Raw genomic sequence first — 24,002 nt, forward strand, 5'->3', positions numbered from 1 at the left:
TGTTTTGTAGACTGGCAAGTGAGGACTAACCAAACCTGTGCTCCCTGAATAAAACGCATAACACTCTAGTTCCAATATTAAAAGAAGGCTTGGAATAAAGCCTAAAAGGATTAATTTTACTATGGATTAATTTTTATGAACATGTATCAGCTAACTTACTAAGAAAAATATATTTTTGTCAAAATAAAAATACTTGACCTAAAAAACCCAGACTCATCAATGACTTTGTCAATCTTAGGTTGACAAACACAGTATCTAGTTTTCAGTATTCCCGTATTCATTAGAACAGCTTGGCAGAACAGAGCATCTATGGTTTGACTGTTCTTTTCAGTAACAGCAAGCTGCAGTTCTGTGGCACTGATCTGGATAAACAGAAATTAAAATCTTAGGAAAAATAAACCTTTTCTTATTAATCTAAGACCTAGCTGTGGCCACAACCATGCCAGATATCACAAATACTTGGACTTTATCAATACAGTTGGCCAAAACACAAAGAAAAGTCACCAAGTTCATTTCCATATTCCAATTTTCTCAAAGCTGAAAGAGTACTGAAACAGCATGGATTTATATCTCCCTCTCATTGTTAAATCATGATTTCCCACACTTCATCTCCTAGGTGAAAAAAAAGAGGCTATATTTCTTGGTCAGACCTGCCAGGCAAGAGCTACACTTGACAAGCTGACACTAGCTTGCAGTGATCCATCTGCAAATTTGAACACTTCATTGCATAATAATATATTGCCTATCAAATTTTCATTGTATGCCTCCTTAGAGGCATACAGTTTCAAGAACTGCAGAAGTCACATCCAAAACATATGGGCATTCACAGGTATATGCAAGCTTGCAATGTTCCTGTCGTTACTGCAGTGTTCCTGTTACTGCTTTCATACGATGCAGTTCAAAGCCACACTTTTACTCCTATTTCTAGCCTGCCACTTCAGTGGAATTAGCTCCTCAGTTTTTACTAAATTGACAATTTTTTCCTCCACTCTAATCCAGACTTAAAACAAATTAACTCTATGGCTCCCTTCAAAATGAATACATAATTTCTACGGGTGATGAAGGGCATACAGCAGATAGCCACACCTTAAGAAAGCTTTAGGGAACATATTTGGTGTCTTTAAAGCATAAGGTCTTTAGCATGAGAACTGTCTTTATTTTCATGTATTCTACCACAGTGAATATCCACAGCACTAACACACAATCTGTTTGGCCTGAGCTATCTAAAACAGTAATGAAAAACAAGTATTAACTAACAGTGTTGCAAGTCTGCTTAAACTAGTGAATACAACTGGAAAAAAAGACTTTCCAAGAACTAGTACGTTTCAATATTATCTTTTAGTGGCAAAAGGTCATAATGAAAGTAGTAATGACCATTTAAGCACTGGAAAGGTAGATTTTTATATTATTTATTTAGATACTGGGGGGGAGGTTTATTTGAAAAACAACACATTTGTCTTTCTTTCAGAGTCAAATAACAATGTTCAAGTACCTTCAGCCCTGACCTAAGCACATTAATACTGCTAGCCTGACAAGCACAGTCATAAAGCTCAACAGTAAGTTACCCAGCTTAAATGGGATGGTTGTCTAGGCTCTATGACTGAGAAAGCCACTGTAATATTGGCTTACAGGGTGTCAACCAATACAGGTTGTCACAGACTGACCACAACATCTAAAGACATCAGCTGGCTCCCATTCTAGGCACTGAAGCTGAAAGGACTTTTAGAATTTCTTAGCATCCTCGAACTTGAGACCCTCGGGAAAAGAAATAACCAGTGATCTTTATGCCTCTGGTATCACTGCTGTGCTCCAGGAGCAGTGTACAGCACTGCAGAAATGGATCATAGAGCTTTTGCTGAACCCTTGCCTTCAACATTTTTCCATTATTCCCAGATGAGACTCTGATGTAAAAAAAACAAAAAACAAAAAACCCAGATTCCTAACTTTCATATTGAATCAGTACAATGGTGGGTAACAAGCAATGAGAAAAGAACAGAGCAGGCAGCTTGAAAATCCTGTGGAGCCTCTGTATACATTTAGCAGCTACACTGCCATGACAGTGGGAGCCTGCTTTTAGCTATTTTATTGGCTAAATTGGACAACATTTTATTACCTCTACAATAAAGCAGATAATCCTAATGCATTTTCCTGACATTTGTAAACGGAACTTGCAAGCAGTCAGAAACTAAAAATAGAGCCAGCACAGTAAGCCTCAAATCCACCACTGCCTCCACCTGCACAGCAAGAGCAATTTGTGAAGTCTGCCAACCCATAGGTCAGATTTTGCTGTAATTCCTTCACTCTTTCCAAAGTGATTCCAAATAAAGAAAAATACCTCATTTCCCACACATTCTATCCTCAACAAAAACAGGGGTTTGTCCATTTCCATGTGCCTCAGAAAAATCATATGACTAGGTCCCTAACCCTAAAAATCATTCCTATTTAACTCTTCAGCCATCTAGTCTCCCACCAGCTTCTGCGAGGTTTAAGCCATCTAAAATGTGTTCCTGGAGAGTCAGGAACCCACAGTGACTCTGGGCCTCTCATTTCCTTGTCTGTATTGGGAGAGCACCCTCGTACCTTTTTGAACAAACGTAGGAGGCAAGAAATAGGACAGAAAATTAACTCTGCCTCCAGTTCTCCCAAACAGCAATCTTTGGGATGAGTCTGGCTACAAATGAGAAGGTACATGCAAACAGCTTCTCCATCTGTCATAAAAATCTCCTCTTACCTACTCAGAGGGCTGAAAACTATTTTTAGGAAGCTTCTCTTGACAGGACAATCACTCCATCATGTTTTCTTTGAAATTAGTCTATTTGAAAGACCTACCTGGATGTCAGCACATAAAGTATCATGGCTTCAAAGCACATGACTTGCACTTAGCAGGAATCAGGTAGGCAATTTGAACATCACTGAAAGTGTTGGGTTTATTTTGTATATATTACCATGCATATCTTGGAGGTTGTACAGAATCACAAGCAAGAGGAACTGGAAGTTGCATTGAGTCAGAAGGGAAACTGAAATGCAGTCTGTTTTCATTGCCTAGTGTTGGTAAAACATCAGAAACTAATGTTACAATAGATATTTCAAAATACATCTATTCCAAGCAGAGAAAACCAAATGAATAATACTTTCTAAAAATCCATCACAACTGAAGGCAAAGAACAGACTGATACCATTAAAACTTGTAAAAAACTTCACTGACCAGGATCAACACATGTACACATATATTTCCCCAGGCACCTTCTCCCCTCTTCAAAATTCTAGTAGAGCAATATCTAAGGATTTTTATGTACATGTCCAAATTTTCTGCAATCAGCACAGTAGCTACAAATAGTTGCTAAACATCCAATCTCAAACACAAAGTCTGCCAGACATCTAATCTACAAGGGCAGATCCAGTGCTATCCATCAGTGTCATGTTCCTACACCCATATTTCTATTCCAAAGTCATTGGCAAAACTGTACCAACAGTTTATCTATACAAAATCTTCAGCTCATTTTCCCAGTTTATAATTGCATCAACATGATAAAGACCCCTATTTCATTATACTGTTATGTATGCATCTACCAAGTGGAAGCTTAAGTTAATGTATATTAAAGCTGGATCTTGATCTCATTAGAATTGATGACCTATTTGTCAAGTCCCTAAGAGGGTTCATTTTTCCACCTGCCTGCAAGGTGTCATAGTGACTCTGTGCAGACTGAACAGCGTCAGGGTACTAGGAGACTTCTGTCCTTGGGGAAGACTCAGCTGTGGGATGTGATTCCGTGAACAAGAGTTCTAAAAGAGCCAGACATCATGTCCTCAGCTCTGCCACTACCTGGGGCATGACTGTTAGGCCAAGAAACTACTCTTCTCAAGCTTTTTGTTTTTCCAATTTCTGAATTTGTTTTCTGTACAAATTATACACACTTCAGAGCGGCAACTGTATCTTCCAGTCTGTCTCTTACTATCCACAGGACTACAGGCAGGGATGGAACTTCTGGCTTCTGAATGTGTACAAAAGCAACAAAGCTAAGGAACCTAGGATTTATCACTCCCTACCTACAAAAAGAAAGTCCAATCCCACCAAAATTATTAATCAGCTTTACTTTTTCCTTCATTATTTTAAAGGTCTGAGATCCTTTACATAAACAAGTGACTATCTACTATTTAACAACAATTTACTTTTTCCATAACGAGACCCAAAAAAATCCTAAAAATCTTTGCAGATTCGGTCTGGTAACAAATTCTGCTATTGGTAGCAGTAAAGTTTTCCAGGAATGTCTGTCTTTACTCCTCTACTACTCAAGTTAAATTTTTTTTTGTTTCTTTGTTTTTGTCTATTGCAACGGTCAAATCTTTAGCAACTGCAAACTTCCATAATTTCATTTATTTCAGCGAACTACAACAGTGTATATCAGCTGAAGATTTTCCTAATTTGTTATTACAGAAACAGTAGAATTTCAGAGCTTTGTGCAACAGTTTTTCCTTTGAGTTTAAATCAAACAAATCCTTCCAGTTTTCTGACATGTTAGCAAAAAAACACTATTATTATTATTATTATTATCATCATCATCATCATCATCATGATCACAATCTCTGAATTCAGGATTTTCTATATTAAACCATTTTTCAAAGTTTCAATTTCAGATTTTTTTTAAAACCAATTTTTTGTGTTTCTTGTAAAATATTTAATATCAGCTCTCCCTTAATTCCCTTTGTTTACATGTTTTCTGATTGTATTTGTCTGGTGGCTGCATTAGTACCTCATGGTAAAAGATAACTTCCATTTTAGGGGTTAAATATTCACTTTATTGGCTTTCACTCAGGCAGCACAGACGTAGTTTCCCCAGACTGATTATTCATTATACCATGGTGCTCCTCAATAGTAGCAAACTCAAAGAACAGCAAAGCAGTCCAGTCCTAAGGCTTACTTAGTCACCTGATTCACTTCCATTTAATTTGTTTTCACCTTTCCATTTACTACAGAAAAAGCACCCATGCCTCTATTGACATGTCCCACAGATGAAAACAAACTAAGCAACTGAGCAAGACTGCACAATCCTGAACTATGAAACAAACCTACTACAGAAAACAAGGTTTAATTTGTCAAATTATGAAAAAATTATCCATGCGGAGAAAACAGTGAACCAGCTTTCTCTACAATGCACAGTAGAGAGTCCCCAAGAGCATACCAGTAATATTAAAAAAAACAGGCAGACACTGAATCATAGACACATACACACACACCCCCCAAGGGTAAATCTGTTCCTGATTTTGGAAAAAAAAAAATGTTTGGGCTCTCTTTTAACAGCTGCTGAAATATCTTCTATATACAACAAGCCTCCACTGCCACCCCTCAGTGAGTACAACACTAAAATATGGTCAGGCAAACATACCAAAGAAGTCAATTTTGTATGTCCCTCTTCAGCATAGCTAGAGATGAATATCAGAAAAAGCAGGACCCCTCGTGTCCAGCACCCCACTGCTTCACACACTCCCGTGCTTCCTTTCACAGGTGCCAACCTTCTGTTTTCAAATAAGATCATCTCAAAGAAAGAATGCAAATCAGAGAAAAAGAGGAGGAGTATTTTTGCTTAGTTTTGGCTTTGCAGGGGGCAGGAACTAAAAGAGGGACCATATGTTACAGCTCCAGTTGAGCTTTGGCGGGATACTAAATGCATACCTTTGCATTTAAAAATAGGAATAATAAAACTTGAAGGTCTGTAAGAAACATACTACTTTTCTTTCCAGGTACATGGTGCAAACTCTCTGCAATTGAATATACAGATACATAGTTTAAACTGTTATATTTCAAATGGGGCCACTTGAATTACAAAATAAGTCAGTGCACTAACATTAGAGCACACTATCTTTTAATGAAATTATGTATTATTAATGCCTCAACTCCAAATATAACAACTGAAATGGTCTAGAATGTTGCAAATGCCCAGAACTGCACGTTTACCAGGGAAGCTTTTGCAGCTTATACCTACAGTTCACAGGCTTTGTAAATTCTGAGTCATAAACTAGCTTCCAAAACCAAAGGAAGCAGTTTGGCCCTTGCCAGGGAGAAGGAATGAGTGGCACTTTGACTAAAAAAGCCACTAATCACCAGAAATGTTGAGTGATATCACACACACTCAACAGCTGTTCCTAAAGCCCTGTGGCCAAGATCTGTAACTCACTGTATCCAAATGAAGGTTATCCAGATTTAATGACCTAGGAGACTCTCCAAAGGCAAAATTTCACCCATCTTGTTTTACTGACTTGAGGCAAAGTTAGCAGAGAAGTATTCTGGTACTAAAGAGCATAAAGAATTTAGAGAATAAAGAGTTTGGCCAGTTGCTTTAAAGTAGGTTATATATACCTATGTTAACAGAATAAGCCAGAAAACTAAGGGGAAGGTTTGTAAAGGCTTATCAGACTTAAATGAGTTGCTGGAAGTTTTACAGAGATGCAGAGAACTCATATTTTATACATGTATTTCCAAACCCCTAACAGCTTGAACATCAGCTAAACGTTTTTATCAGTCATAGAAGGTTTTGAATTGTTAATAAAAGAGCTGAAATACTGCCATTATTCTCAGGTTCTGGTAAGTTCCTCTCCTGTAGTCACATTGGAAAGATGGAGAGATCCTTTCAAAAAGATAAATAATGAATGATATCATATGCAAGCTACAGCTCAGCTGTATTAACACAGAATTTACATGCAATAATTCAGGCTAACCTCAGCACAACCAACAATAAATATATGAATATTGTGGGTTATGCTATGTGTTGGTGTCTGTATGAAAAAAATGTTGTTAATTAGCTATTATTTAGAACATAACCACATTTAAAAGAACATAACCAGTGAGAATTGCATCCTCCCCACCCTGGACAAGGTTATTTGTCTCCATTACGGTAAAGAAGCCAAGTGGTTTAACTTTAAAAAGATGCTTAACTTGAAGTTTGCCAAATTTAGACTAAATGAAATATATCACAAAAGTCCAAATGCTAAACCTCCAGATTCAGCATCTTCCCCCTCCCTCCTTTTTATGCTACTTGTCAAACTCTACTTGATTGCGAATTGTGTTTTGAATAGTGGTGGTATATCAGGCATCAGTAGGATTAAAATAAACCATCAATGCTGCTGTTAAAAAACAAGCAAGTCCAGTACTTCTAATGTCCAAAATCATAAAACCTAATTCTCTGCATGCTACAAAGATTCAAGCCACAGGCCTTATGGTTCATACAAACAGTATTTCACTGGTTGATATTTCAGGTTAGAAATCGTCACACCAGCAGACAAAACATAACACAGCTTTAAATACCTGAAACCATACTACAGTATAACCTCTGCTCCATATACATTGCCTGACTGAAGTGCAGCATGGAGGATTTGGATCAAAAGAGGATTTAGTTTGCTTTGCCAGCTATTCTATTTCTTTCTAGAAGTATTTCAGCTATCTCATATCTTAAATACAGTTCTTAAATAAGATAAGAAAAAAAAAAAAAATCTATCTGTGGTTTGACTCAAGTTGGATTCTTCCTGGTATTCTTTAAATTTGGAGAAGAGAAACACGTTTTAGCCATGGTAAGCCTTTAAAACCAGTCCACAAAAGCACTGGCTAAATACTTGCTCTTCCACATTAACTCTAAGAACCTTTTCTTAGTATCTGCTATACACAATAGAACACAGGCAATTCTAGTTATAGACAAATATAGACCTGCCAGATAATATTTTCACTGGAGTTGCATGTGAACTTCAATATACAAACTTTTGATCAGAGGTCCTTTTTTTCCTAGAATTTCAGTAAAATTTTAAGAAGCCCAGTGTATTTACCACAGAAAGTTCTTCAAACAAATTAGAACCTATTTTATTTGATGGATTTTAACTTCTTCATTCAGTATGCGTGTGGAAAGAGTTATATTTTTTGAGATCATTATATACATATATTTACAATAACCTCAAAAAATAAACAAAACCAATTACAGTAGTCTCCCTATTTCACAACTAAAGAAACAGAACTGGATCAAGGATCTTAGGATGTATTTGAAGATCAGAGATCCACAATAAGTTTAACAGCAAGAACAACCGGACTCTCAAGAGAGAGTATAATTGTTTGACAAAGCTGCTAGGTTCAAGTGGTTGGCACGGACTCACACAGCATACTGTTTTACTAAGTAATTTTTGACAAAAACCCTTAAACATTCCCTTTTTTAGGATTCTTATCTATAAAATATAAAATAGGACAAAAGTACTTCCACACTTCAGGATGTTATACACAGGGAAAATCATTTTACCATATGGAATCATCTAGTAATTCTGCAAAGAGTGACAGCAGGCACCATGCGTATCTCATCTATTTGAATAAACTGTTCAGTAATATGATCTGCCTTTTATGATATTTCACAATCTCAAAGCACTGCCTTAACTTCTAGAAATGCAAACTTTACTGAAAATGGTAACCTAATTAGAAATGATTTGCCTGATCTCTATGGCATTCCCAGAGCTTAACAGTTGTAAGATATTTTATTTTTATACTAGAACTATTTCAACAGACTTCTGAAAATCAAAGACTTCCTTTTATACAGAAATACAGCAGTTCTTCAAAAGTGTATCAAGTGCTGAAAAAACATATTGAAAATAATTTTGTATTGCCCTTTAACTTGCACTAGTATAATGTAATAGTAATTATCAAAACTGATGTGACTAGTGCACCCCCATCAATGGGTTATTACACACTCACTTTGTCCTGCTGAAACCTCTAGAGCACTATGGCAGCAAGACCCATGAATGCAAAGGTGACTGTTTTAAGCATCCTTTGTTTTAGACACCTTTGAAAAGCTGTGAATTTGGAACACAGAAAAATGACTCCACACAAAACTGTCAGTTGGACACCCAATAATGAAGACACCCAAAAAAATTATGAGGAAGAGCTACTAAAAACTATGTTCAAACTCAAGTAGATGAGAACATACAGACAGGCTGATACACTAGAAATTGTTTCCAAAAAAAGTAACAACTTATGTGTTCTGTGTTTTTTTGCAAAAAAGTCACACAAATGCAACACAAAATCTGTCAGAAGGAATGAAGGTAAAATAAGATATTTGCTTGGCACTTTCCTTGGTATTTTTGTCTAGTTCCTCCCTCCACTAACAGGTGGTTAAGCCTGAAATACTGTTCTTGAGGAGGATAAACAGAATTAGAATAAATTCTCTGCACATACACATCTGTGATGTAGAAATCTAAGACTGCTAGCTTGGCTGGAGCCCTCCACACCTGACCCTGGTTCAGTGGATCCTGGGACAAGGAACAGCCTCTCCAACCTGGAAGCCCAAGGGCACAGAGCACAACCTGACACAGATCACACATACCACACGGCAATACAGGAGGCTGTTTCTCTGGAACCAACTGTTATGTACCCAGGGACTGATACCTTCCTCAGCAAATCCTACACTGGCTAATGACTAATGGCACAACTGAGAGCCTCTATTGTCAATGGGAACAACAGAAGAGAGAAACGTGATAACGCAAAGATTGACAGATTTGCCTTATCATAATTAAATAAAAAAAGAAAACTGGAGGCTTATATTCATTTCTCTGTGCATAGCTTTCCTGAATATACAAAAAATGGAATATGGTGTGTGAAGACAAGACCAGAAAAAATTCACACTCATGACATTAAGTCTCATATTAAATGTTTGTTCTTTGAGCATTTTAACAACCTTAGAAATATAAAAACCAGGTAAGAGTTGAACTGAAAATCTTTGATTGTTGAAGAATAATTAGTTATCTTCACAGTTTTTTCATCATCCCTATCAATTTCAGAGACAAGACATATATTGCAGTACCCCCCATTTTAATTAGATGGCTACTGAGCTGCTTCAGAACCAAAGCAAGTTGTCAAATACAATTAAGCAGGCTGCCAGAATACAGCACAATATTACAGAGATTTTCTTTTTAAAGAGTGAGATTAAGGGTGCAAACCATCCCAGACACCTCACTATATTAGTAGAGAAACTTTAAAACCTGGCTTTACAGACACATTTAAAAAACCCCAAAATTCCCATCTAAAGTTGTTTTTTGGTGTAAAAACTTTTAGATATATCCCTCAACAGACTGTGGGAGAAGATATCAAATCAGACTTCAACTACAGACATATTGCCCATTTCAGTATGCAGGAGCCTGAAAGTCTGTTCTCAGAGGTGAATGTTAGGCACAGAGCATGCCTCTATGCACTTCTACACAGGAAATAAACTATTCCATACCCCATTAAATCCTTCCATTTAATCTTCAGTTTTAACAAGTAAAGAGTTCAATTCCTGCCATTTAACATCTTAAACCTATAAAACTCTCAAAGGGGCATGCCCTCTTAAGAATCTGCAGTTTTAAAAATGTAAAATCACTTGCAGTTCTTTTACTGGTCTGTATGCTCAAGAATTCCTGTATGTGGCCTATCTGACAAGGCACTAAAATTCAAACAAGGAAGACTTACACTGGAATAAAATAAAACTTCTTTTGGAACTGAGGGCAAACTGGAGAAACTCACAATTTAAACAATAAATTTTACTGGTTAATTTTGTTAATAAACCTTAAAAAATGCCCAAACAACTACCAGCAAGTATTTTATTTCAGTACTGTTCTATCAAAGTTTATTTCCATTTAATGTATTGTCATATAGTTTGTGGCAGTTTATATCACCTAGATTCTTAAACTTATAAATTAATTTCTAAGGCCAGATAACTGGAAAGCAAGAGATGATTGAAAATGTAACCTTGTCATTCATTCAGTTAGACCAATGGGAGATTCTATCACCTATTTCAGTATTCTGTATCATGGGTTCAGATCAAAGTGACGTTTAATTTACACTCCTATCACTATTAGGGAAGATTATTTTCTTTACACAATAAATAGTCCAAGTAACTGCAAGCAAAATGCATTGATAAAGGGAGGAAATTGCAAGCTTATGTATTGCTATTCACTGTGTGTAAGCAAACTGATGAACATACTGACTTTCACCCAAATCAGCAGGGCTCTGAGGAACAAAAGGTTTGTACACAAAATAAATTATGAAACTAGGACCTAATATGTACAAAGCCATTTATTTGGGTTCTCTAAGCACAGAGGAAACGATGTATGCTGACTGCTTCTTAATGAAGGCCATTTTTTCTTAAAGAAGCCCAAAAGAAAAGGCAGGAAGCCATACAAGCATAACACTTTAAGACAGGCACTCCCTATAGCTCTTATTGTACAAAAGCTATCCACTCTTAGTTTTTATTTTAGCTTTGTCTTCAATGGAAAGCATGTTGGTTTGTTCATGTATAATGATTTTATATTATAACAGAATGGTTTAGGTTGGAAGAGACCTTAAAGGTCATCTAGTCCCAACCCCCTGACATGGGGGGGAAGGTTGCTCTAGTCCAGGTTGCTCAAAGCCCCATCCAACCTGGCCTTGAACCCTTCAAAGGAGGAGGCAGCCACAGCTTCTCTGGGCAACCTGCTCCAGTGTCTCACCACTCTCACAGGAAAGAATTTCTTCCTTATATCTAATTTAAATTTACCCTCTCTCAGTTTAAAACTGTTACCCCTCATCCTATCCCTACAATCCCTGATAAAGAGTCCCTCCTCCCCTTTCCTGTAGCCCCCTTTAAGTACTGGAAGGCCACTATGAAGTCTCGCCAGAGTGTTCTCCAGGCTGAACACCCCCAACTTTCTCTCAGCCTGTCCTCACAGGGGGGGTGCTCCAGCCCCCTCAGCATCTTCGTGGCCTCCTCTGAACCTGGTAGAGCAGGTCCATGTCCTTCTTCTGTTGGTGCCCCCAGAGCTGGACACAGCACTGCAGGGGGGGTCTCATGAGAGTGGAGCAGAGGGGGAGAATCCCCTCCCTCACCCTGCTGCCCACACTGCTCTTGATGCAGCCCAGGACATGGTTGGCTTTCTGGGCTGTGAGTGCACACTGCTGGCTCACAGTCAGTTTTCCATCCACTGATACCCCCAAACCTCCTCCTCAGGGCTGCTCTCAATCCCCTCATGGCCCAGCCTGTATTTGTGCTGGGGATTGCCCCAACCCATAGGCAGGACCTTGCCCTTGGTCTTGTTGAACTACATGAGGTTTGCACGGTCCCACCTCTTCAGCCTGTCCAGGTCCCTCTGGATGGCACATCCCTTCCCTCCAGAGTGTTGACAGCACCACACAGCTCGGTGTCATCAGCAAACTTGCTGAGGGTGCCTCGATCCCACTGTCCATGTTGCCAACAAAGATGTTTAAACAGCGCCGGTCCCAACACCACCCCTGAGGAACATCACTCGTCACTGCTCTCCACTTAGACATCAAGGTTTCAATCACAACTCCCTGAATGCGACCATCCAGTCAATTCCTTATTCACTGAGTGGTCCCATCCATCAAATTTTACTCCTTCCTATTCCCAAATATACTTTGAAGCATGCAAGTCCAGAAGATTCTTTCTTTGCTGGACCTTCTTTGCCCATGCTTTTTTAATTAAAGGATATTTTACTTGTTTTGTTAGCAGGATTTCAGCTCAACAACTAAAAGATAGCAGACTCTTGCTTTACTTCTCTTATGGCTACTGGAATGTAAAGAAGTCTGAACTGGATTATTAATGCTCCTTTAACACAGATCACCAAGCAATGAAAATTCACCCTTCTTATACAAATTTAAATATAAGAATTGTGAACACAGAAAATTCTGCTAAATAAATCAAGTCAGGGAAAAGGAAAAAAAAAAATAAAAAGAAATCCTCTGTGTTAACTTTTTGAGCTTTCTTGGCTGAAATATAAACAAGCCTTCCAGGGAGAGGAGCAACTGTCTGATAGCTCTCTGCTGAATTTAACTGTAGGAAGGAACCGAAAGCCCTTCAGACAAATCTCTTCCTCAGACAACGTGCTAATCTTAACAATCTATTCCTAAGGGCCGCCATAAAGAAGCCTGTCATCAATCCTACTTCAGAGTTGTAATATGGAGATGCTCTGCTAGCAAGGATGACACACACTGTACACACAAAATAGCACTGTAGTCAGGCTTAGTATACAACTCAAGAACACATCCAATATATTAAGTTAGCTGTAGGCTCTAAGTCATTAGGTAAAAATTACAATTTAAAAAATTTCCTTTTTTCTGTGGTTTCTAATTAAACTTTGGTAGTAGCTGTTTAATGCAATAATTCTAAATAAACCTTCTTGGAAACATGTAATGCTGATTTTCTAACAAAAATATTTTAAAACTGTTACAGTTTTCTTCCAGTTGCACAGTCTTGACAACAGGGAGCAGTAGGAAATCCTACCCAGGAATTCACAAGACCAGGAAGATTGTAACAGCTTCCCTGAAGGATGCAGAGTTCTAAAACTAGAAGAAAAAACAGCAAATGATTGACATACCACACTACTTTGCATCTGTCCAATTTCAGAGTAATTGGCTTGACACGTCTACTGCTAATTCTGATCAAAGTAACAGAAAACTTCCAATCCGGTCTCTATGTGATGAGCTTAATTTATTTAGACAAAAAATAGTCCAGGTAACATGAGAAAAAATGTGACAAGACAGGAGAATACTACGAAGTTGTACATTGCTATTTACAACTGTAATCATGTCAATAAAATTCCAACTACATCAATTCTTTTTTTTGTGTTCCAAGCACAACTACTCAGGAGCAAGCTCTTGAAAAGTATTAAAACATATTCCCAGGACAAAACCCTTTATGTCAAGCAGCATACACCTCTTCGTTTAACATACAAAGGGCTTTTGCTGTTGCTCTTTTTCATTTTTTATTATTAGCTTCAAAACTAAGAAGAAAATTTATACGTTTCAGTATACAGAGCATGCTTAAAAAGCAGAGCTGACATGTACCAGATCTGCAATCAAATGACTTTTCAGTGGAAGACTAAGTACCAGCAATCTGTGGAGTCATCTAAAATATCCTGACTTAATTTTCTAAAATAATAAGCATAGTCTCTGAAAATCCAAGTTTTCTGACAGTAGCACATCTGAAAATGAAGCTAACTTTAAAAGGGTTAACGTGTCTTCTACAATCACGACATCAACAGTTTTAAAAAATGTTGTTGGCAGTGACATTTTAAAAAACATTACTTCAGATTAGATTATTTGTGCTGAGTTCATATGTAGTGGGGATTTTTGGTAGAGGCGGAGGGGGCCTCAGTGGTGGTCCCCTGTGAGAAGCTTCTCCCCCAGCTCCAAGTCAGACCCACCTTTGCACCAAGGCTGAGCCAATTAGTGATGGTGGCTGCACCTCTGTGATAATGTATTTAAGAAGGGGAATCTGGAAGGAGGACTGAGAGTTGCGAGGAGGAGACACCTATGCTAACACTGAGCTATCAGTAGAAGAAAGGAGGAGAAAGGCGGGAAGTGCACTGGAGAAGACACCCCCCTGAAGCCTGTGGTGAGAGGGCAGGTTGTCCCACTGCACCCATGGGGGTCACCAGAGGAGCAGATGGCAACCTGCAGCCCATGAGGGACCCCACACTGAAGCAGGGGACTGTGCCAGAAGGCTGGGACTTTGAGGGAAGCCCACACTGTTGTAGTTCAGCTCTGGGAACATTACCACATGCAGGAGGAACCCACACTGGAGCAGCTTAGGAAGAGCTGCAGCCCATGGGAAGGACTCATGTTGGAGAAGTTTGTGGAGGACTGTCTGCCATGAGAGAGGAACCCAGCATGGGAGCAGGGGAAGAGTGCCAGGAGTCCTCCCCCTGAGGAGGAAGGAGCGGTGGGATTGACCATAACCGCATCCCTTGCCCTGTGTACCACTGTGGGGGAAAGAGATAGAGAAATCAGGAGCAAAGCTGAGCCCAGGCAAAAGGGAGGGGTGGGGGAAAGGTATTTTTAAGATGTGATAATGCTTCTCACTGTCTTCCTCTGTCTGTTAGGTGGTGGTGTTAGTGTTTGAATTAAATTGATATTCCTTTTTTTTCCCTACCCCTTAATAAATCTGTCTTTTACCTGTGACCATAATGGATGAGTCAAACATCCCTATCCTTATCTCAATTCCCGAGCCTTTTGTTGTATTTTCTCCTTCCCATTCCTGAGGGGGAAGGAGTGAGAGAGTGGCTACATGGTGGTCAGTTGCCCTCTGCCCTGAAAACAAATTACTGAAAGTAAAAAAACCAAAACAAACCACATATTTTTATCATTCTTAGATTCTCATCTGCTCTGCTTTTAGAGATCAGCTAGTATCTAGTCATTCTCTGGCTCCATGCATAAATTATTTTCATTTGTAAATCCTGTTGAGAATACTTGCTTATTTACAAAAGCAGAAACTGAATTCATAGTCACCAATCCTGATCCTTGAATCTGAGATTAGCTTACTAGAACTGGTAGGTTTTGCAATGGCTAAGAATTGTAACAACAGTGTAGCATTTTACATTGGCCAGAGATGTCTTTCTCCCTATTCCCACTGTGCCAAACTTACTGCTTTCCTTCCTTGGTGAGGGAACGCTTTGAACTTTCTTGGCCTGATGCACCAGGAGGCATCAGCCTGATTTCCCTCAATGACGCAAACACCACTGTCCCTAGTGATTTCAGTTGCCTGCTGCCTGATGAAGAAAAGATGTTCCTTTAGCAAAGCCTTCCAAGCCAAAATAGGTATTTCAATTACAGCTCTAATTATGTTAACTTATTCACTACTTTCAGTGACCTCTCAGCCTCCCTTCCCAGGTAAGACACCCTTTTAAGTTTACAAATTACTGCATTGTTTTCCCTGTATTGCTCTTAGTCATCTTTTCTTTCCAGCTGCATAGTGGTCAGAGCCACATTACGATGTTAAGTATGCTTCACAGCAAACAGAAAAGAAATTGCAGCAAGTTTATTCAGCCACTTTAAAAGAAAATCAAGAACAAAATTAGCAGTGTAAAACTAATGATGATTATCTGAAGTTAATGTGTAGATGTATAGAATTTGCACATCTTTGTAGCTGTGTTACAGGAACAGTCTAACAAACATTCTTCATCTGCATCCAAGCAGGTCAACTCTCAATTCAGAAGATATTGCAACATTCAAACAAGTAGACTATATTATTATATTAAATAATACCATATGAGAAAGTAGATTGCTTTTGGAAAGTGGAAAGAGCAAGCTACTTTTTATTGACTGTGCAAAGGAAATTACTGTGAGTTCTGAAGTACTATAAATTCACCTTACAGTATATTTCATAATTTAATTGCATACATAGGAAATAAGAGTCCAGAATCTCAGACTGTGTAAATTCACATCCTGTTCTTCAGATAAGCTTATTTATTTATACTACTCTATTATCTAACCTTCATATAATTGACTGTGTAACACTGAGCCTAAAACTACTGATTTCCCATTTAGAATAGAGGGTGGTAAAGAACTCTAAAACTTCCCATGGAAATATTGAAATTAACTTGTTCAGTGATACTGCTGGATAAAAGAACACTTACAATTGAAAACACTATTTTTCAAACATATTTTTGAAATGCTAGAAAGACAATATCCTTTCTTCAAATGAGAATTTGTAACTGCTTCTCAAATATCCTAATAACTTAACTCCCTTTTGCATGCTAACTTTTAAAAAAAATATCCTGCCATACAGTTCTTCATTCTACCAAAGAACAAAATAAAGAAAGAGTGATTGAAAGAAATGGCCAGGGAGAAAAGATTAATTCAGAGCTAAAGCTGAGGCTCCTTTGGGGTAGGATGTAGTAATGACACAGCTGCTTCAGATGGAAACCTTGAGGTTAGTCACAGTACATACATAAAGTCTTGAAAGATCTTTAGAACAATTCTGAAATTTCTTCTCCAGCACTCAGTGTATCTTTGTACACGAAAGGAGTTCATCATTCTCTACAGGTATAGTATAGACAGTTAGCCCTAATAATATTTGTAAAATGGATTTACAATAAGTTACAGCAAATAAAATCTCCTATGTGCTAGAAAGCCCTTATGACACAAAAGGTAATCTTTCTGCTATACACATATTTATAGGCTCATATTTTCAAATAAAGTATTTTTTTATTTCTGGCCTCCTATGCATCTTTTATAAATACATGACAGAAAAAGAAGAGTCACGGTTCATGATTAGTCACCAGGTAGACTTCAACAAGCTCATTTCTTTTGCTGTGGCACATAGTACACCATACATTGAGTTATCAGCCACGAGACTGTAAAAAAAGATCCAAGTGGGATTCCTGGGGTAAAACTCTCTCAGCCTTGTTATCCAAAGGTCCTGCATACAAACTACCTCTTAGAATGACAGCACATTTGCTACAGACATTCCAAACTGATGTAATCAAAACCCCACAAGTGATCTCAATTGCAACAGGCAAAATCTTGAGGGAGAAAACTATCAAAAGCCTAAATTATAAACTCTAAAGCCTTCATTTATTTACTTTTTTCCATTTGCTTTCTTCACATGCATGGTCTTCCCAGGACTATATAACAAAAGCATCTGCTCTTTTGTTCAAAAAACTTGTTTGGAATTTGCTTTTGTCATAAGCCATAACAGAAGCAAAATGACAGACTGCTATACAATAAAACCAATACTGATTGTACTTGATTTCACAATAGGAGATGTGCTTCAGTTTAAACACATCAACATGTTTCAAATCTTACAATCAGAATTATGAGCAAATTTGCTCACTGGCATGGCTTTCAATATTCTTCTAATTTCTAGACTAGAAGCAATACCTGTGTTCACTTGTTCTCATACTTTTGACTAATGTTGACCATTACTAGCTCAAGTACCTCATCCTCCCCACAACTAGGGCTTGCATCCACACTGGCCAAGGTTAGCTCCTTGATGGTGGACTGGCCCATTCACAACGATACAGCACCAATCCAAGATTGGGACCCCATTGGTCATTTCTGTACAGAGATCTGATAACAACTGACTTGTATTTATAGAACATTTTCATTATCATTAATTTAATTTAAAATATTTTCAAGAGCCTTAATAGATAATGACTTATTGAGGTATGCGTACTGGTAAACTAGGGTTCAAAATAATCCATTTCATTAATAAATTGGTAAGTACTTCTGACAAATCATTGCTTTTCTTGAAAATGTGGTGTTTTCTCAACAGCAAATACAATCAAGGAGTAGAAGGTGCTTATCAGGATTCAGTAAGTAAATATGATGCCAAAAACTTCAAATTAAGAATTATTTTCGTTGATGCCATACATTACTCAGTGGAAACAATTTTCTCATTTTTGCTGCTATTATTCTATGTCATGGAACAACATGCAACAGTAATTATTTGTTCCGTATCTTTGATGATTTTTAATAAATTCTGTATTAAAAGTTTGCAGCTTTATAATAACACAAGTGGAATAAATGAATTCTTAAATTCTACTGTGAAAGAAATTGTAAAAAAAAAAAAAAGTGTTCACATTTGGAAACTCTAGTACTGAACACAGACTAGATGATTAATTTCACAGCAGGTACCACGGAAAGCAGTCCTAAAGAGAAAAGTTCACTGAGACAGCTAGAAGAATATACACATGAAACTAATCGAAACAATTTTATAAATACTTGGTAAAATTAGCTATTTAAAACTAATTTAAATTTGCCAAACATGCCAATCCAGTTTTTCTCTATAATTCAGTTTCCACCTATCCAAATTACACAGTCTTCATCATTTATTGATGCAATTAGCCTGTCAAATTTGGACAGGAGTCTGAATTCACGTTCCAATTCCAATTTGTCTATCTTATGGAAAGGTTAAATATTTACTGTAACTTTGATTATTTGCAACTTTGGATCTGACAGACACACCAGAATATCTAGGCCTTTAACACTGCATGATGTTCAGAAAAGCTCACAGAAAAGCCATTTTACTGGTGTTATTTTTTTTTTTTTAATTTCGGTCTCGCAGCTGACCTGCAGTGGCTGTACAACATCTGTTTCCTCTCTGCACCACTTTCAATTTACACAGTTCCATACCAACACCACATACTTTGTACTGAAAAAAATCTCAATGCAAAACTACAGATTACAAAGAACCTCAGATATTTAATTACCTTTATATGAGGGTTGGAAAGAAAAATTTTTATTTCTGTGTAAAACGAGACAAGTTGTTTGGGTTTTTTTGAAAAATAAAATACCACCCCACCACCTCTTCTAGGTTCTTTTCAAAGCAAACCCACTGACAATGACAAAGGCTAATCACTCTCCATGATTAGACTCCCTCTTCCATACCATGATATTTACAAAAACCTTGTTGACTTGCAATGCCTCACAGTACTTGTATGTGGTTCCTGGGGTTTGAAAAAGATTGACATAGCTTTACCACTGAATAACCAAGCAGAGAAATTAAAAACAATTGTAAAACATTAGTTATATACCTGTTTATTCTAGCTTGGTTTAATATTGAGTTTGTCATTAAACTCACGTCTTATCTAGTGCCCAACAAAATCAATGGAATTACTTCAACTGACACTAGTGTACACTGGACCAGATCTACAATTTGTTTAAAAATATTGTTTTGTGGTTATTTATTTTCCATGTAAGAAGTATGTACACATAAGTGTATTTTTAACCTTTACTAAAAAATGCCTTAAAACCTACCAAAAGTGAATCAGTGGCCCAATTCACTCTTGAAGGCAGTTCACTACAAATCTCTAGACCTATATCTTCAAGAAAATGTCTTATTTTTGAAACTGATCTATCCCAGCAAAATGAAAGCACTTATGCTCTTTCAATGTTACTTAAGCTCCATGTCTGAACACTAATGTTTCAGTAGTTTTTCCACAAGAACTTGGGAAGATTTTCGATTCCTTATAAAATTAACTCCAAGAAGTTAATCTGATCCATAGGCGAAAAACCCTGTCAAATTAAAGCACGTAAGGTACTGGTTCGTCCTCAAACTTCAAAAGAAATACTTAAGAGTCCACCTAAAAGTTTACTGCAGCAAGGATAATGAAAATATCCTTTCTTCCTTAAAGAAACACTAACATAGCTTGAAGAACAATATATAATTACATTTTACAACCAGACAGAAATGTTGGCTGACTAAAAATACCTACGAACAGCAAAGAAAAACCTATATAATGTTATTACACAGACTTGTATAGGTTATTAAACATGTTATAAGACAATGTCTTCAGAGCAAGTCCTGCAGAGAAGATGAGCTAATTTCCTAAAAAATCTGGTCAACTAACTATATACCTTTGATGTTACTTAAAAGATGTAGGTCCTCTCTTCATTATAGAGTTTAGCGTCACGTATAACTACATTATTAGAACATAAAACTTACACAAGTATGTATTCTTATTTTTCCTTTGCTTTTTGAAACCACTGCAGAATAAGCAGCATCCCCAAAGCTGCTCAAGTAATGAAAAACACAGTAAAACCAACTGGTATAAACTAATCCCTCAGCCCCTACACATTACTAAGAAGAAGCTGCAATGAAGTACAACAAAGCGTAATTAACATCAAATCAAAACAAATGCAAACTAATAATTAGTACCTATCTTCCAACAAAGCAAAAGGACTGGTTTATCACAACAAAGCAAAATATGCTTCCGTGTGTTTTCCATGTGTACGTAGGCACAAATACACACACACTGGCAGGAGGGAAAGTAAACCAAACTGAGCTGATAGGTGTGGCAATGTACTACATTTGTAGAAATGCAGAATAGTGATAATGCTGGAATAGTCTGTGGGATAAGCTGGAAGAAGTAAGAGTTGGCCTAAAACATGGAAGAGTAAGAAAGAAAAATCACACTTGTCAACATCTATCACCAGCAGATATTTCCTCGGGTCCCAGCCTTGTGTCATCATCAGAAAATGCTTCTAACAAGGAAAGGGAATTGTACACAAGTTTAAACAAAGTCTTCAAACTCAACCACTAAAAGCCAGCTACTCCTTTTCCTTTAGCAACAATATATGCTGCCAAAGCAAAACAAGCAGCAACATTCAGCTGGCTAGATTGCAGGTTCAAAACAATAGACACTGAGTAGGCTTCAGCTTGGGCAAGCCTAAGACTTCGCTTTGTCCATTTATAACACATCTTCAGCTGTTGCCATGACAACACTAACATCTCCCCATGCTGTGAAGTGCTCTTAGTTTAAATATTGTATAAATGAACATAAATCTTTCATATATCTCATGCAGCTATTGTTTGTGTAATGGAGGCAGTATTCCTCTTCTCAGTTTTATTAGAGGAAGAAATATTACACAGATCAGTCATTGTTATTCACTGAACACTGTAAAATTTCAACACCTCAACCCAGCATCATGTTAATATTTTTTATGAAAAGCCATACAGTAAGGCTCTGTATCTTGAGTACTGGAAAGGACAGTTTCTGTCCTTTCATGACATTTTCTGTCATGAAAAACACAGGTGTGTTGGAAAATGAGACCTTCACAATAACTTATTTTCCATGTAGAAACTTAAGCTAGCTCAAAAGATTTTTTTTAATGTTTTAATATTCTAAGTGAACATTTTACAGATTCCCAATTAATATTTTTTGATATTTTATTTTTAATTCCTTTGGGATATTATTCATAAATATTGAAAATTTTCTTAGGATAACAACACTCCCACCTGTCTCTAGCTGAGTTTCAAAACACAAACATGATGCCATGCTTTCTCTCAGGACATTCTGCACTTGAGAATCAGTAAAAACACTTATAGGCAAGGTACAGCTTCTGTTATCACATACATGCAAACCTGTAACAGCAATTCCTTTATTTTCAATTCTACATTAATAAAAGTATTTGAGATAAACCTAGCAATATATTAGATCTTCCTAGTTTTCTATTTGATTAAAGACATTTTAGAACAAATACAAAGAATAAATAATAATCAGCCTTTAAAAAAAAAAAAAAAACAAACAGTACTTTTCCACTGCAAAGGCCTATGAAGACATTCATGTAGGTATTATAATGTAAAACCGGCACCCAGTTCCTATGCTGTTATCACTTTACATCACTGCTTTTGATAGTGATTGGTTGTTTTAATAGGGTCATCTTCTAGGGGGTAGACCTATGTCTTTGCAGACAGAGCTGATAATTTCCATCCACACTGGTAAAAACCAAGTATTGGTTTATTTAGGACTAAATGTAGCTCATAGGATTGGGAGTGCATGTACTGCACCAGACACTGTTAACATTAGAGACAATGTGTTTCAACTGTCCTAATAAATCCACATCCTTCAGTTCCTTTGCCAACAACGGAAATCAACCTCTTTTGTGAGCTCTCTATCCTGTGCCCTTCTTTCCATAGAGAGAATATGGAACTTGTACTAACATCTCAGAACATTTATGTATATTTTCTATTACTTACATACAGATATTCTAGAATAAAATGACACTGGGGAGCAGGGTATTTTTGTTTGCAAATACATGGCAATGCTGTAACGACCTATAAGGAAATCATTAAATCAGATCAGACTCATCTTTAATCACTCCCTGTATTTTCTTTACAGACAGGCAGATAGATATTTCATCTTCTCATTTTTCTTTTAGGCTCACTTTTCGTGGCCGATGTAGCATTTAAATAGAGTTAATCAGTTCCCTCCAGAGCAAAGGCAAGTACTATAAACAGAGCTGCATGGCTCAAGGGATGTTCAGCAAATGTGTTCAATCAACACTTGCTCCTTCTGGAATAAAGAGGATGTGCCTCTGCATCAGATTTAGCCCTTGTCTACTGTTTGAATAGTGTGGCAGTCTCTGTCTATGCCATATTATGATTTGGATTGAGGAGAAAAGGGCATGGGGTTATTCTAAAACTGTATTGCAAAACCCAATTTTCATCTAATGAGGATTATCTAATTTACATCTGAAAACCTGTACCTACTGCTAATGTGCAAGTTACAAAAGAAGGCATGTGCAGGGCTGGAGCTGCTGGTGGGAAAGCATATTTAAATTTACTCTGCTAGGACACTTATTCTATATAAACCTGTTAATTATTGTCACTGGAATCACAATATTATCATTTCTTCTGATTAATTTAATTACAACTGAAACTAGCAAGCTTACAAGTATGGCCTTTGCCTGCATACAAGATGGTGTGCTGCTTTAAAAGGTGATAGTGATAGATAAGTCATTTAGTCTTAATATGCTTTTAAAAAAAGGATCCTTATGAACGTCATCAAAAAATAAGTATCAAGTAGTAGTTCTGATTTGGTAAACTCACATAGAAGTTTGCAACTTCAGACATGTTTAATATCTCATTTGAACTGGTAAGATTACCCAAACACTCACAAGTAGCTCACTCTCATTATTTTAGCAGATTATAGGTTAATTATTAAAAGATTTGGAGCCTTCCTGACCCATCACTTTACATCCCTGCAATACTTTAAGGAAAGATAACACAGGGCCATTGTTGCATACAGACACATAGGTTCCTTTGATCTCCAGAGCCAAGTTGTATGACTCCAATTTCCCATTAATTAGATAATCTTTCAGAGGATTATTTGCTAATTATCCTCAGTAGGATTTCAGCATATGAAAAAAATACACAGAAAAGAAAAAAAAAAACAAAACAAACAAAAAACTCAAAAAGAGACCTCTAAGAAACCTGGCACGCTACACAGAGCACAGTATGGGAATAACCTACAGATGCTTGGGGATCCTTCAACCTTGACATTCCAGGTACAACAGCCTGGTTTGTATTAACTGCTCCTGGACAACAGAGTATCCAGGGTCTATTATACTTCAAAATCACCCAACACCAGATAGGACTTCAAAATAAGATTATTTTACTAAAAAGTATGTTTAAGCAAATACTTGACAGATTTGGAAACAGGCACACACAAAAAAAAAAAAAAAAAAAAAAAAAAAAAGTGATACCTAATAGCTATGTGTCATTTACTAGCTATGGGAATTTCCTTCTTTTCCATTCTACTAGCAGAGCTGAAGACAGACACAGGAGGGATTTTTGTACTTATAACGACCAAGTACCAATTCTTACACAAAGCAAGTTTTTCAAGCAGTCTCTTTCCAAACAGAAATGCTTCCTTGGGTGGGAATCTTCCCTTGTAAACCTCCCTATGAAGAACTCATTAATTCCTCAGTTTTTCCTGTAATGTTT

The 24,002-nt window shown here is 37.2% G+C and overlaps 1 protein-coding gene across 1 annotated transcript in view; it reads right to left on the bottom strand.

Annotated features, from left to right (window-relative positions):
- TMEM163 (transmembrane protein 163) overlaps nt 1–24,002 on the bottom strand; it is a 100,752-nt gene that overhangs the window by 40,756 nt on the left and 35,994 nt on the right. The gene's annotated exons all lie outside the window — the stretch shown is intronic.

Source organism: Athene cunicularia, assembly GCF_003259725.1.
Source record: "Athene cunicularia isolate RWA chromosome 7 unlocalized genomic scaffold, athCun1 chr7_part1, whole genome shotgun sequence".
NCBI classification, from domain to species: Eukaryota; Metazoa; Chordata; class Aves; order Strigiformes; family Strigidae; genus Athene; species Athene cunicularia.